Source organism: Oryctolagus cuniculus, chromosome 8 (genome assembly GCF_964237555.1).
Source record: "Oryctolagus cuniculus chromosome 8, mOryCun1.1, whole genome shotgun sequence".
Taxonomy (NCBI): Eukaryota; Metazoa; Chordata; class Mammalia; order Lagomorpha; family Leporidae; genus Oryctolagus; species Oryctolagus cuniculus.
In genome coordinates, this window is record NC_091439.1 from 126,107,270 (window position 1) to 126,121,167 (window position 13,898).

The 13,898-nt window shown below is 38.1% G+C and overlaps 1 pseudogene; it reads left to right on the top strand.

The window, feature by feature from the left end:
• The first annotated feature begins 12,257 nt into the window (after window positions 1-12,257).
• On the top strand, window positions 12,258-13,363 carry LOC100353586 (centromere protein K pseudogene; annotated as a pseudogene).
• Window positions 13,364-13,898: the final 535 nt, after the last annotated feature.

Genomic DNA, 13,898 nt, shown 5'->3' on the forward strand with positions numbered 1-13,898 from the left:
ATAAGATCAGAGTTGGCGAACTCAAAAGGCTTCCATAGCCTTGGCAACTCATGACAAGAGCCTAGGGTGATTACTGACGCCATAAACAAGAGTGTCAATTGTGAAATCAACAATGGGAGTCACTGTGCACTTACTCCCCATGTAGGATCTCTGTCTTAAGGTGTTGTACTATGTGAATCAATGGTATAACTAGTAATCAAACAGTACTTTACACTTTGTGTTTCTATGTGGGTGCAAACTGTTGAAATCTTTACTTAATATATGCTAAATTGATCTTCTATGTATAAGAAAAAAAGATGTGTCAATCTATTCATTTGAAAGGCAGAAAGAGAGAATGAGAGAGAGAGAGACAGAGAGTGAGAGACGGAGAGATCGAGATCTTCCATCTGCTGGTTCACTCCCCAAAAGCTGCAAACAGCTGCAGCTGGGCTGTGTTGAAGCCAGGAACCTGGAACTCCATCCGGGTCCCCCGGATGCTCCCGGCCACCGTGCTATGCCACAACGCCAGTCCCTTCCTGACTCTTCTTACAAGGGTCTAAGAGGTTGTACCTTGTTTCCTGAGATGGTTTTATAGGCTGACACGCTCACACTCTTTGCTATTTCCATCTCTACGTCCTCATCACAAATATAAATAGTACTAAATGCTTGGAACTAAGAGGCGAACAAAAGATCTGTGTGTTAGTGTTTTATATGAAGAACAATATATGTATCAGTAGTAACAATAGGTAAAAATATAGCTATCAAATATTGAATATAAAACAATCATTATAGAAAGATTTCCAACTTACAGAGTTGCTATGATCTTTGTTGCATAAAATATTGTTCTTTGTTACTCAGATAATTTAGAATTAATGTTATAAAATATAAGTACAGAAAGCCAGGAATAACAACTTTTGCTTCTTGACATTTTTTCTTACTCCAAATCAAGAATGAATGTGCCATGCAGGTATCCTTACACATTTCAACAATACTTTCAGAATTGGTTCCTTCCCAGTTAAAAACATATACACATTCATAGTTTTCCTTTTAAGCAATTCTCTGAAAATCTTCCAAATCATGAAATCGTATTGAAGGAGAAACCCCCTACAGTACAGAATATATTTTATGAGGCTTTAAACACCCTCAGCCAGGTTCTCAATAATTTAGGCAATAACTACCCATTCATTCCCATGACTGATTAGGAAAGGGAACAACAGTGGTTCTCCCTGGAATCCCCACTGCTCTGAGAGAGCAGTCACATTACAGTCACCCTGCCTCAGCTTGGTCTAAAGGATTTGTCAGGCGCTGAGAACAAGGCATAAATCAAAGTGAGTAAGAACCTGCAGAGTTCCGATGGCTTCCTCCCCACTCGGACACCTCTCGCCGTGAGGCTGATTATCTCAGCCAGAAAAGAGGGAATGCATACGACTTTAAAGAATTGTCATTTCTTTATTTTCATTTTATTTGAAATGGAGAAAGAGAGGGAAGGAGAGAGTGAGGGGTGGATATGTATGTGTATGTATATATATATAATATATCACTATTTGAGTTGAGTTGTACTCATGATTGGCAACAGACTATTTAATACTGACTTCTTACACATAGATTTTAAAAACCAAAGTCTGTCTTTCTGCACTTGTTCCATCTCCATGGGTTGCAGCCCAGCCCAAATTCCAGGTCCTCTTCCACTTTGGAAAGTTTTCTTTAATATTCACTTTGCGTCTCTGTTCCATGTGGCACTTCATCTTTTGCATTTGTCTTTACACTTTGATCTTTTGAGGGCAGATACTTTTCTTCTCTTGACCTTTCCAAGCATCTAGGGTAGTACCTTAGCTGTGGACTCGAGTTCATGTCCAGGTTGCCAAGGGGTTTTTAAAATTTATTATTCATGTAAGGAGGCTACGTTCTAGGAATTTCCCACCTGCATTTCCCTGGTCACCAGGAGCCTGGTGAGACAGATTCTAGGCTTTTTATCTCATAAATGAAGAGGCTAGGAGACTAAGTTGTTTAAATCCACCCAAGTAGTGTGTCGTGAAGCCAACGCTCACATAAATGAAGAGTGCCCTCTTCATTATAGCTGTCATTGATGTAAAATAAACTAACACATACTACTGAGGCTTTTTTGAAATTCATTTTTGCAAAGAAGTAAATTTCCATTTGCAAAAGGACCCCACAGGTACAAACAAAATTCTAAAAGCATGAGCTCTTCATTTCATGTCAGTTCAAGAAGAAAAATAGCTGTATGTGTGAGTGAGCTTGTGTGTGTGTGTGTGTGTGTGTGTGTGAGAGAGAGAGAGAGAGAGAGAGAGAGACTGAGAGAGAGAGACTGACAGAGTGAAAACCCAATTCCCATTAGCTGGTTGGCTTTTGGGAGCAAGGTGTCTAATACTTCAAGTTGTATGCAGAGTACACAGAGAAACCCCTGTATTGCCATGAAGGGATCAGAGTTTTGTCCACAGCGGGGTTGTCTAGTGTCGGGAAGGGACAGGATGCATGGCCGGCTGGGTGCTTCTTGTCGTCATCAATCAGAAGAAATGGCAACCGAGCCTCAGGTGAGTAAGAGACCCTTTGCCCTTGGCTCCTGTGCGCTTCTGCTCTCAGGAAAGAATCTTTCTGGAGACAGAATCACTGAGATAGGATTTTTGTGAATGTAGTTGGATTCTTAAAGGAAAGTATGACTTTAGTTTATAACTGTATTATACTTGCAAAGGAAATATCTGTATTATCTCATCAAAGTCAAATTTAATGAAGTGATGACTAGCTCATTAGGAATAGTACAGATAGTGATATTAAGAGGCTTAATTATATTAGTTTTCAAATTGTTGCAGAGTATATATAAATAGGAATCAATTATTAAATTAGTTGCCATAAGATTTTCGCAAGTTAGTAGATAGACGTTAAGGAGTTTAAGAAATAGCTGTAGGGGAGCCCGCACTGCAGTACAGCAAGTTCAGTTTCTGCCTGCAGTGCCGGCATCCAATATGGGTACTGGGTTCAAGTCCTGGCTGCTCCACTTCTGATCCAGCTCCATGATAATGCACGTGGGAAAGCAGCAGAAGATGGCCCCAGTCTTTGGGCCCTGCACCCATGTGAGAGACCTGGAGGAAGCTCCTGGCTCCTGGCTTCGGCCTGGCCCAGCTCTGGCCATTGCGGCTATTTGGGGAGTGAACCAGATCTCTCTCTCTCTCTCTCTCTCTCTCTCTTGCCTTCTTTCTCTGTATCTCTGCCTTTCAAGTAATTAAGTAAATCTTACAAAAAAATAGATACAGGAGAATTATTTCACCTACCCAGGCTTTTACAGTGAAGAAACAAGTCAGTCTTCACTAACATCATTTTACTATTTTTGGAAGCAAGGCTTCAGGAAGATGCTTAAGTTTAACTTATGAAAGAAAAACAATTCTCACATCTTGAATTTTATGTCCTTTTGTGGTACCTCAGTGAACAAAGATGATTTTAAACTTAAAAAGTTTTTCTATTATCCAAGTTAAGAAATATTAAATGAAAGTTATTAATTTTGAAATGTCTGCAGGTCATCTTAGAACCTTGTCATACTTTTATAACCAGGAGATTATAATAGATTTTGTACTAGAATCGACTTAGGTAAGGAAAAACGTACTTTGCAAAAGTAAAATCACTTCCCAGTATGCTTGACAGAAACAAGCTCTCCATGTTCATTTGTGTGCCACTGAAGACGGGAGTGAACTCTGTCCAGCGGTTCCTCTCCAAGCGGTCCACTGCGGAATTCCTGGGAAGGTCTTTCGACCGGGCACAGCTGGAGTTCCGCCTTCCATTCAGATCCTGCTCTCCTTCACTGCTGGGAGGTGGCTTTGGGTTTGCCCTCCTCTAAGAATCATTGCCATCTCTCTCCTCTCATCAAAATGCTCCCACTGTTCATATAGTTTTAAAATAACCTGATAATTTCCAAAATCGTCTCCGAATCCCCAGGAAGCTCAGCAAACCACTGTCGGGCACTCTTCTGCTGCACAGCACAGGCCACGTGGAGGTGAGCTGTGGACAAAGTTCCCTTCGGTAGGCGTCTCTCACTGCACCCAGCAGGGGGAAGCAACGCGGCTTCTTAGCCCATGCCCTGCACATACTGGAGCAAAGGTCTACAAGGGTAAAAAAAATCCAAGCAACAGCCCGTTAATTCTAGAATACGGAGTTCACATTCCAATATAGGATTCATGCCGTGAGCAAGTTCTTTTGGAAAAGCATCTGCAAACCCACCTTCCCATACAGAAGTAGCAGCAGGAACCGATCTTGCGTTTGCGACTACTCCAAATTCCTCTCCTTCGGGTGCCAAAAACACAGGTAGAAGCCATTCATACAAGATTTATACTTTTCCGAGATTATCTGGCATAGAATGTGTGGGGAGCAACTGAGACTAGACTAAATTACTGGAATTAAGACTTATTCTATGCATCTGCTCTCCCACAGTATGGCGCTGGGAGAGAGAGACCAAACAACCTCTACGCAGCTGCCTCATCTGTTTGACAAGCTGCAGGAGCTGATCCTGCTCCTGATTGGAGGAGAGCAGCATGCTTGGCGTGTGGGTAGCAGAGTTGGGATTGGTGGAAGAGGACTATAAAGGAGGAGAGAGACAACATGCACCGGGAACATCTGAAGGAACACCTGAGCAGCCCCCGAGAGAGCCGGCCGGCGGTGTGCCACTCCTCTGCAGAAGCGGGGAAAGTGGCAGGGGGTGCCGCCCCCTCCACGGAGGTGGAGGGGTCAGTAGCAAATCTGGGAAGGACCAGCAGCAAACCCGGGAAGGGCCGAGCAGACAAAAGAACAGCGCAGGGTTTAGTGTTGTTCCTCCGCGAATGGGGGAGCGACAAGAATGTCTCAGAATAGACTGTAGCAGTGGCAATAACTTGTCTTAATTTAAGATGTTCACCTAATGCCTAGACAATATCTGTAAAACATATTTGTAATTTTCCAATACTCTTCTTCTGAGAGGAATTTCAAGTGTTTTTGGCACCCCTTCAACAGCTCTTGTTTATCTTGAATCCAATGCAAATAGTGGGAGCTGGGCCAAGAGTGCCCTGCCGGGACTCAGCTTGCCCTGATAAAAAAGCACCAGCCCGTGGAGCTGCCTGTGGAGCCCCCACGGACCCGCTAAGCTCTGCTCAGCCGTTGGGAAAAGGCTTCTGACCAGCTTCTCCAGAACCCAGAGTAAAGCTGTAGGATTCAAAATCTTAAAGCCAGCAAACAACCTGTAATTTAAAAGCAGGGAGAAAGGAGAAATGCACTCTTTACATGCTCTCCCAAACACAATGCTCAAGAATGATTCCAGCAAATGAAAGCTGAAACCATATCATGAAGTAAAGGGGAGAACAGAAGTAGTGCAATACCCGTGGCACCAGAATCCCCAAAACAGAGGCCACACAGCGCTTGCTGAGTTTTGAACGTAAGCCAAGAGCTGTGCTAGCTCATTTATGTCACCTTGCACTCCAGTGTCGTGTCCCCTTAAAACAAATCATGCTGAAGCCTAATCACCATGTGTCTCTGCGCTCATGACTGGGATGGGGTATTCTTTCAAACAGCCTTGGCAGAGGGAGTGGTTCCCATGTGCGTTCTGCACTTGAGGGCCTCCCACGTGAGAGGAAAGAGGAGTGGGAAGCATTGAAAAATCATTGGATAATTAATATATACTTAATGTCATCAGTGTGGCAAATGAGGATGCCTGTGACAAAAAACTAAAAAAAAATTATTTGTGATCTCTCTACCAATTATTTTCAGATATTTTCATAGTTCTCACAAGAGCAAGTGGTTTGCAATTTCTCTTCTTCTGTTGCCCCTATCTTTTGACACAGTCATAAGACGTTGCTCCAGATAGAATCACTCTGACTACTACTTGGTGATTCACCTTTCCATGTGACCTGCAGTGTCCTTGGTGAAGTCTGTTGTGCTATTTTCTTATCTGTAAAGGTAAATGCAAGGTGTCGGGCGCATAACAATGTCGTGAGCAGATCTAAACTACTGCTCAGCTTTCCTTACAAACGATCTGATTAATACTAAGATGCTGTTACTCCCTTTTTATTTCATCAGTAGTATATTATTTATAAATAACTCATGATATTTAAATATAATAAGCATAAATGCATTATTTAATAACTGATATGGCATTCGAGCCTAATGAGCATATTTAAGTACTAACTAAAATAGTGTGTAAAATTTGCAAATCATGTTTTTTGAGGTGAAGGAAACTACTATGATTTGAATAGCACCTTTATACACTTTATCTCATTTGGTGGTATCAACAAGACTGTGTCAGACAAGGTAAGTTTTCCTGGTTCTCTATTATATATGAAAAATGATGCCTCAATATTTATACAAAGCTACTGGCTTAATAATTGGCCACCCAGGATAACAGTGTTATTCTGACTTTAAACCTAGGACTCCACTGGTTTAGCTGCTAGTCTGTTGAAAAATTCTTTGTTTGCTATTATTCTCATATTTCAAAAAATTAAGGAAACTTTATATTCGTATATGAGCTAATAACCTTTTAAGCTGTTGAAAGGCCTTCACACATGAATTAATCCAGAGGTGATAAAACATATAAAGACTTAAAATTTTGAAAAGGTTAGATGTGAGGCAGCTTCAGTACAGGCTCTCAGTGAGTTCTCCTGTTTGGGAAATGCACCCGGCCCCGCGTTTCACACGTGAGGCAGAGGTTATGCTGACTGTCAATGTGTGAAGAATTTCACCCCAGAGCTAGATTAGAGTAATTTCTACAAAGCGATGTTGTTGTCTCAGGTGAATGGTGATTCTAATATTGTAGCAACTTTTGTCTAATTTGATATTTTTAGAGAGGTTGGTCATTACACTCTGAAAGCATAGTAATCTGTTTCACAAATAGAACCAGACTGCTGGTGATTACAGATTCTTCGGGTTTCAGTAGCCGACATCAATGATCCTGCTATGCAGTGAACTGTATGTTCTTGAGGTGTTAGTGAGGAAAAGAGTGATCCTTTGCTTTTCCATTTTTCTTCGCTTTTGGACACTGATAAAAGACAATGGAAAGAATCATAAAGTTGTATTTCTGACAGATTTTTACCTTTAGGAGAACACCTGGTTGTGGCTAGTTTTGCTTTATTTTATTTTTCCTTTCTCTGAGTTAATACTGGCTACAGCAAGATAATATGATTGCAAAGGAAAGTCAATATTCAGAGAAATAAAACCTTGACTGGGTGACCCATAAGTAAGGTGTTTAACTGCATAAGGAGTCTTCAAGAGTTCATGAAAAATGTGTATGATGAGCAAACTAGGCATGGATTTCAAATAGTTTTGCACCAAAAGGAACTTATTTCTTAACTTATCTTTTAAATTTTTTTTTTACAAAATTTTGGAATACCCTTGTATAATGAGGATAGTGTCTATTTTCCTGTTAATGAGAACATGAACAAAAATTTAGAATTTATCTGGACAGACATATGATTAATATTTATTACCAAGGTAAGGGCAGCTTTATTGAGAGTGCTTTTTACCTCTAGCTGTTTTAAATAAGTGTCTTGCATAGTGTTTCTATTCTATTCAGTGAATAAAAAGATGTAAAAACCTGTAAAACAAGAATTACATGGGAAAAAAACCCTCGAGGTATCATTTACCTGGGTTGAAGGCGTTGCATTGTGAGAAGGTGTTGTGCAGACCTTGTTTGAACGTCTGCTATAATTTACTTGGGGCATGGAGACAAAAGCAGTGCTGCTAGTCTTGATTGGTTTTTTATCAGTTGGTGAATGGGTTTCTACTTATAAAATGAGGTGCATTGATTACACAATAGGAAAATAAGATAATTTAGATAATTTAGTTGCATGTAGCTGTAATCATTTTAAAAGTTTAAAGTATTTGAAACTAAATTTTGATTTCTCAAGGGTACCTTGTTTTATATAGACATTGATTTACAGTCTAAATGTTAATCAATGTTCTAACAAATAGCAATTAATAAGTGATCTCATTATGAAGTACATGTATCAGAAGGTATAGGAAGGAAAAGATGATTCAAAAATATTGATGGTCATTCTCTCTGAATTTTGAATATTTAAATTATTCTTTCAACCATTTGCCAAATCACACAACAATGCCTGGAAATGATGATCACCCACTTGAAGAGGGCATTGCACTACTTTTTTTTTTTTTTTTTTATTTGACAGTTAGACAGTGAGAGAGAGAGAGACAGAGAAAGGTCTTCCTTCCGTTGGTTCACTCCCCAAATGACTGCTATGGCTGGCGCTCTGTGCCAATCCGAAGCCAGGAGCCAGGTGCTTCTCCTGGTCTCCCATGAGGGTGCAGGGCCCAAGCACTTGGGACATCCTCCACTGTACTCTGGGGCCACAGCAGAGAGCTGGATTGGAAGAGGAGCAGCTGGGACTAGAACCCGGTGCCCATATGGGATACCAGTGCCGCAAGCAGAGGATTAACCAAGTGAGCCACGGCACCAGCTCCCATACTATTTTGTTTTAAAGAATATTCAATTGGCTCTTTATTTTTATACGATGAAGCATTGGGAAGGCCCCTAAATATTTCTTATATGAACTCAAGTCCAACTCTATCTTCAGCTATAAATTACATTTGGGGTGCTTTAATATAATTTTCTTCATTTAAAAAATGTATTAGCTGCAATGATGGACAGAGTAACAGTTAAATTTTGGCAATTTACAAAAAAATGAGATCATATGCCTAAGAGATGAAAACTCATCAAAATTCATATGGTACTTTATATTAAAATGAAAATTTCTGCTGTGTCAGTATGCTTTGTTGAATGGGAAGCAGTTATGGATTGGTGCGCACACATACAAACTCACACACACATACACATGTACACATTAGGATACATGGTTTACATTCTATAAAGTGAGCATTAGAAATGTTCATTTATAAACAGTAGAAAGTAATTAACGATCAAGAGGGTTATATAACAATTAGAAAATGAAATTGTTAATGTGCAGAGAGGTATTCACTAGGAAAAAAAACTATAAACACTTAAATTGTTCCATTTCCTTCACTAAAACTGATGCTTTTGCTTCACTCTAATACTCTCCGTCACTGATTTTTCTGTGTATGTTCATTTCACCCCCAAAGATCTCTTTAACAGATTTATAGTCAAGCAAATCAGCATTTTCCCCTTTTGCTAGATGTGCTTATACTGTTGTCAACAGAGTCCACGTGAAAGGTATCTCAACAAGGTGATGGTTTTCCAGCACCTTTGATCTTTGAAGAGGCTCTCTTCTTTCTTTTTCTTTTGTGACTTGGGGGATGCTCCCTCTCAAAACTCCATAAAAGTGTCAATGCTTAAATGTGACTAGCTTCAGTTCCTCCACCTCATGGGAAATACATCTGCAAATAACAGCCACTTCTATGCCCAATGCATCTTTGTTCTGTGTGGTTGGCCATATTCTGACTAGGAGAGGAAGGGTAGGAAAAAAGCATGCATCTAATCAAGTGAGAGAAAGTTGGAGGGAACAGCATGTGAGCAGGAATGGTCTGTGCTTGCCCGCTTCCAGCGCTGTGATAAACAAGGGGCTGGCAGGGAAGACTCCTCCTCCTCTCCTTTCTGCCCCTTCTCTCCAGATGAGGAGCACATCTCACTAGCACACGGCAGGCCTGATTTCAATTCATTTTTGTTCCTCGCTGGACATTGTAGAAAGTCACCGAGAGTCTCCCGCTTCATACTTTGTGAGTTAATTATTTATTGATATGTTGCAAGCTTGAGTTATTATGAGATGCATTCAAGTCCTGGCTCCACTCCCGATTCCAGCTTCCTGCTCATGCCTACCCTGGGAGACAGCAGGTGATGAATCAAGTACTGGAATCCCTGCTACCCACGTGGAAGACCCAGACTGAGTTTCTGGCTTCTGGCTTTGTCCTGTTCCAGTCCCAGCTGTTGTGGGCATTTGAAGAGTGAAGCAGTGGATGAGAGTTCCACCTTTATTGTCTCTGCTTTTCATATATGTGTATATATATATACATATATATATATATATATATTTTAAATATCTGTCTGCAAACTTGGAATCTGGAACAAACCCAGTTGGGATCTCATTGCCCATAACAGTAGAACTGAATGCATTCATCTCCCTGCTCCCCTGCCCCGGCCTGCCCTAAATTGGGAACAAGGCAAGAATGGCCCCTCTCAGAACTTCCTTAGTATCTTCCTGAAAATCCTAAGCAGTGAAACAGGAGAATCAAAAGAATTAGAAAGCATACGTATTGGAAAAGAAGAAGCAAAATAATGCCGACAGTAATTAAAGAAGGCCCGTAGAAATGAAGCCATGTTATTTCCATGCCTGGAAGGCATTATATTGTTATGATGTCGAGTCTCCATAAGTTGGTTGATGGTTTCTGCAAAATTGCAGTCACAATTCCACTTTGTAGATCTTGATAATTTTATCCTATAGTTTTTTGTGGAAATATAAAGTACTTTGAATAGCTGAAACAAATTTTAAGAAGGAAAAAAACTAAAGGAATAATGCTAATTGATCTTAAGAAGTATTATAAAGCCATGATGATAACAAAAGTGTGGTATTGGTTGGAAATCTATAAAAATAGATTGGCGGAACAGAATAGGAAATTCACAATGGACTCATATACAGATAAGAAATTTTTGACAAAGTTTGCAATGACAATTCAATGGAGAAATAATAGTTTTCCCCCAAAATTACACTAGAATAGTTGTCATCACATTAAAAAATTAAGCTCGACAATATCTTATACCTTACACAAAATTTAATGTAGCTATCATTGACCATATAAGTAGAAATGCAAGTTTAGAACTTCTAGAAGAAAATATAGGAGAAATTCTGATATGTGTGATTTGGGCTAGACAAAGAATTTTCAGATATAACAACAAAATATGAGGAATAAGGCAAAATAAATAAATTGGGCTTTGTAAAAATTGGAAACTTCTGCTCAGTTCTGCTAAAGGAATGAAAAGTTACAGAATGGGAATAAATATTTGTAAATTACATTTCTTGTGGACAAATTCATGTAGAATATGTAAAAGACCATAATTATTAAAAATTTCAAGCTTTATAGACACATCTCCCAGAAAGGTATGACAAATGAGCATATAAAAAAGATGACCAATTTCATTATCCATAAAGAAATGTGAAGTGAAACTATAATGATATGCTACTTTAATACATTGGTTGTAAGAATGTAAAATTATACAGCCACTTTAGAAAAATTGTTGGTTTCTTTCTTTTTTTTTTTAAGATTTATTTATTTGAAAGGCATAGTGACAGAGGGAGGTTGCTGGTTTCTTATAAGCATACTGTTGCCTTAGTATGAGTATGTTACTGTTAAGTATTTACTCAAAAGAAAAGGAAGCTTATCTTTATTCAGAATTTTTCTTATGAATATTCATAGGAGCTTTATTCTTGATCACTAAAATCAGGAAACAACCAAGATATCTTTCAGACAAAATAGATAAATTATATTACATCCATAGAGCAGATAACTGCTTAACAATAAAAAGAATTATGGGCTAATACAGCAACATGGGTAAGTGTTAAATGCATTCTACTAAGTTAAAGAAGCCAGATTCAAACGTTTTCATTGTCTCTGATTTCATTTAGATGACATTCTGGAAAAGCTGGCCCTACAGGAAATGAAAATAGTTCAACATTTGCTAGAGTTTAGAGTCTGGGCACAGTAGGTGAGTGCAAATGTGGGACGTGAAAGAGTTTTTGGATGATGAAAGTCTTCTATAAGAGAATGTATTGGACACATGACTCAAAATTCAAAATTGTATACTACAGGTAATATATTTTATTACTAAGAACTTCAACAAAATCAGCATGAATGTGAGGGGAACCCAACAGGGCATGAAGTTTGAAGCAAATTATACTATGCTAGAAAATTACATATTGAAAATGAATATCATAACCACAATAAAGTCATTGAAGGTAAAGGACAGGTTGTAGTATTTTGGTAGACTATTGTAAAATTAGAAATGAAAAGCATCCAGAAAATATGCTCTTCTGGGTGAAGGTGTTTCTCATGGGGCAATATCTTAGTGAATTTTAAACTACTTGAATGGCAGCATTGAAAAAATAAGAAGGTGTATTTCACATATTGATAGTTATGGTTTTATATTCAAGAGAGAAGTTATAAATAATGAGGAAGTTGCTGGAATTGTGATATCCATTAGGTCAGAGTTATTGGAATGAAGCTAGACGATAGTGATGGAAAGATATAGTTAGGCCCGGGAAGCTGACTAGGTGGCGCTTAGGCGATCTGACAGCAGCGGAGGCCTGCAGGTTTGGCTTCCTAGTGAGAATTAAGAAAATCACAAAGCACATGTCAGTGAATCAGCAATCTCTAGATCCAGATAGTACAGCAGATGTGGAAGTTGTTATAGATACTGAAGAAGAACTTATTAAAGAATGTGAAGAAATGTGGAAAGAAATGGAAGAATGTCAGAATAAATTATCGCTTATTGGAACTGAGACACTCACTGATTCAAATGCTCAGCTTTCACTATTAATTATGCAAGTGAAATGTTTGACTGCTGAACTCAGTCAGTGCAAAAAGAAACACCTGAAATAGCTCCCCTAAATGACGGTGTTCTGGTAACATTAGGAAAAGAAGAGTTCCAAAAATTGCAGCATGATCTTGAAATGGTGCTATCTACTATTCAGTCAAAGAATGAAAAGTTAAAGGAAGACTTAAAAAGAGAGCAGCAGTGGTTGGAGGAACAGCAACAGATAATGGAATCTCTTAATGTACTACACAGTGAATTGAAAAATCAGGTTGTGACATTTTCTGAATCAAGAATCTTTACTGAGCTGAAAACTAAAATGCTTAATGTAAAAAAATATAAGAAGAAACTCTTGATTACCTTGGGTGAGTTTCTAGAAGACCACTTTCCTTTGCCTGATGGAAGTGTTAAAAAGAAAAAGAAAAGCATTCAAGAATCAACTGCACAGCTGATAACACTACATGAAATATTACAGACTCTTATAAATAGATTATTTGATGTTTTGCATGATCCATATGTCAAAATTAGTGATTCCTTTTGGCCTCCTTATATTGAACTGCTGCTGTGTAATGGAATTGCCTTGAGACATCCAGAAGATCCAACCCAAATAAGATTAGAAGCCTTCCTTTAGTAATAGAATGGTCTCTTTAACATAGTAAAGATTCTTGTCATTCACTGATAATAGAAACACAGGGCATTCCTATAAAGAATATTATTTGCAAGTGGAAACACATAGTCCATCTTCCTTTTATCCTTAAATGATACATGCTGCCACCCATTACTCATTGTTAAATGGTCCTTGCTTAGTGCTTTGGCATTTTAAACTGTATGGGCAAAATTGTAAATAAAAAATATCCTAGACTCATAAAACATTTAATATGCTTTATATCATGCAATATTCTTCAGAAAATTTTTGTTAATTTATTATATTGCTAATGTAATATTTTTCTTTTAAAATTTATGTGTGTATTTTGAGCTCTACTTGGTACTTAACTCTTTTATGTTTAGCAATTGTAATGCAAAAGTGATTTAATTTGCAGATGGTTTGTAAGTTTGAGTAATATTTGTAGAAGGCTACATAATTTTAAATATTTAGTAAATTTTTTTCATGTCTACTACTTTTTTTTCTAGATTTGTTAAAAATTGAAAATTAAAGAGATAATGGGTAAAGGTAGCCTAAAAACTGTATTTTAATGTATATTGTATCTCAAATGACATAAATTAATCCACCCTTGATTCTACTAATTATTACCAACAAAATTATGTTCATAATATTTTGTTAATTTTCTGTAAATAAAATTCTAAATATCTCTAAAAAAAGATATAGTTACATACATTTATATGAAAATAAATACATATAGGTGGGTAAAGGTAATTGGGTTACTGTATAAAAATATTACTTTGCTTTGTACTCTGAAGGGACTTAGGAGCAATGACA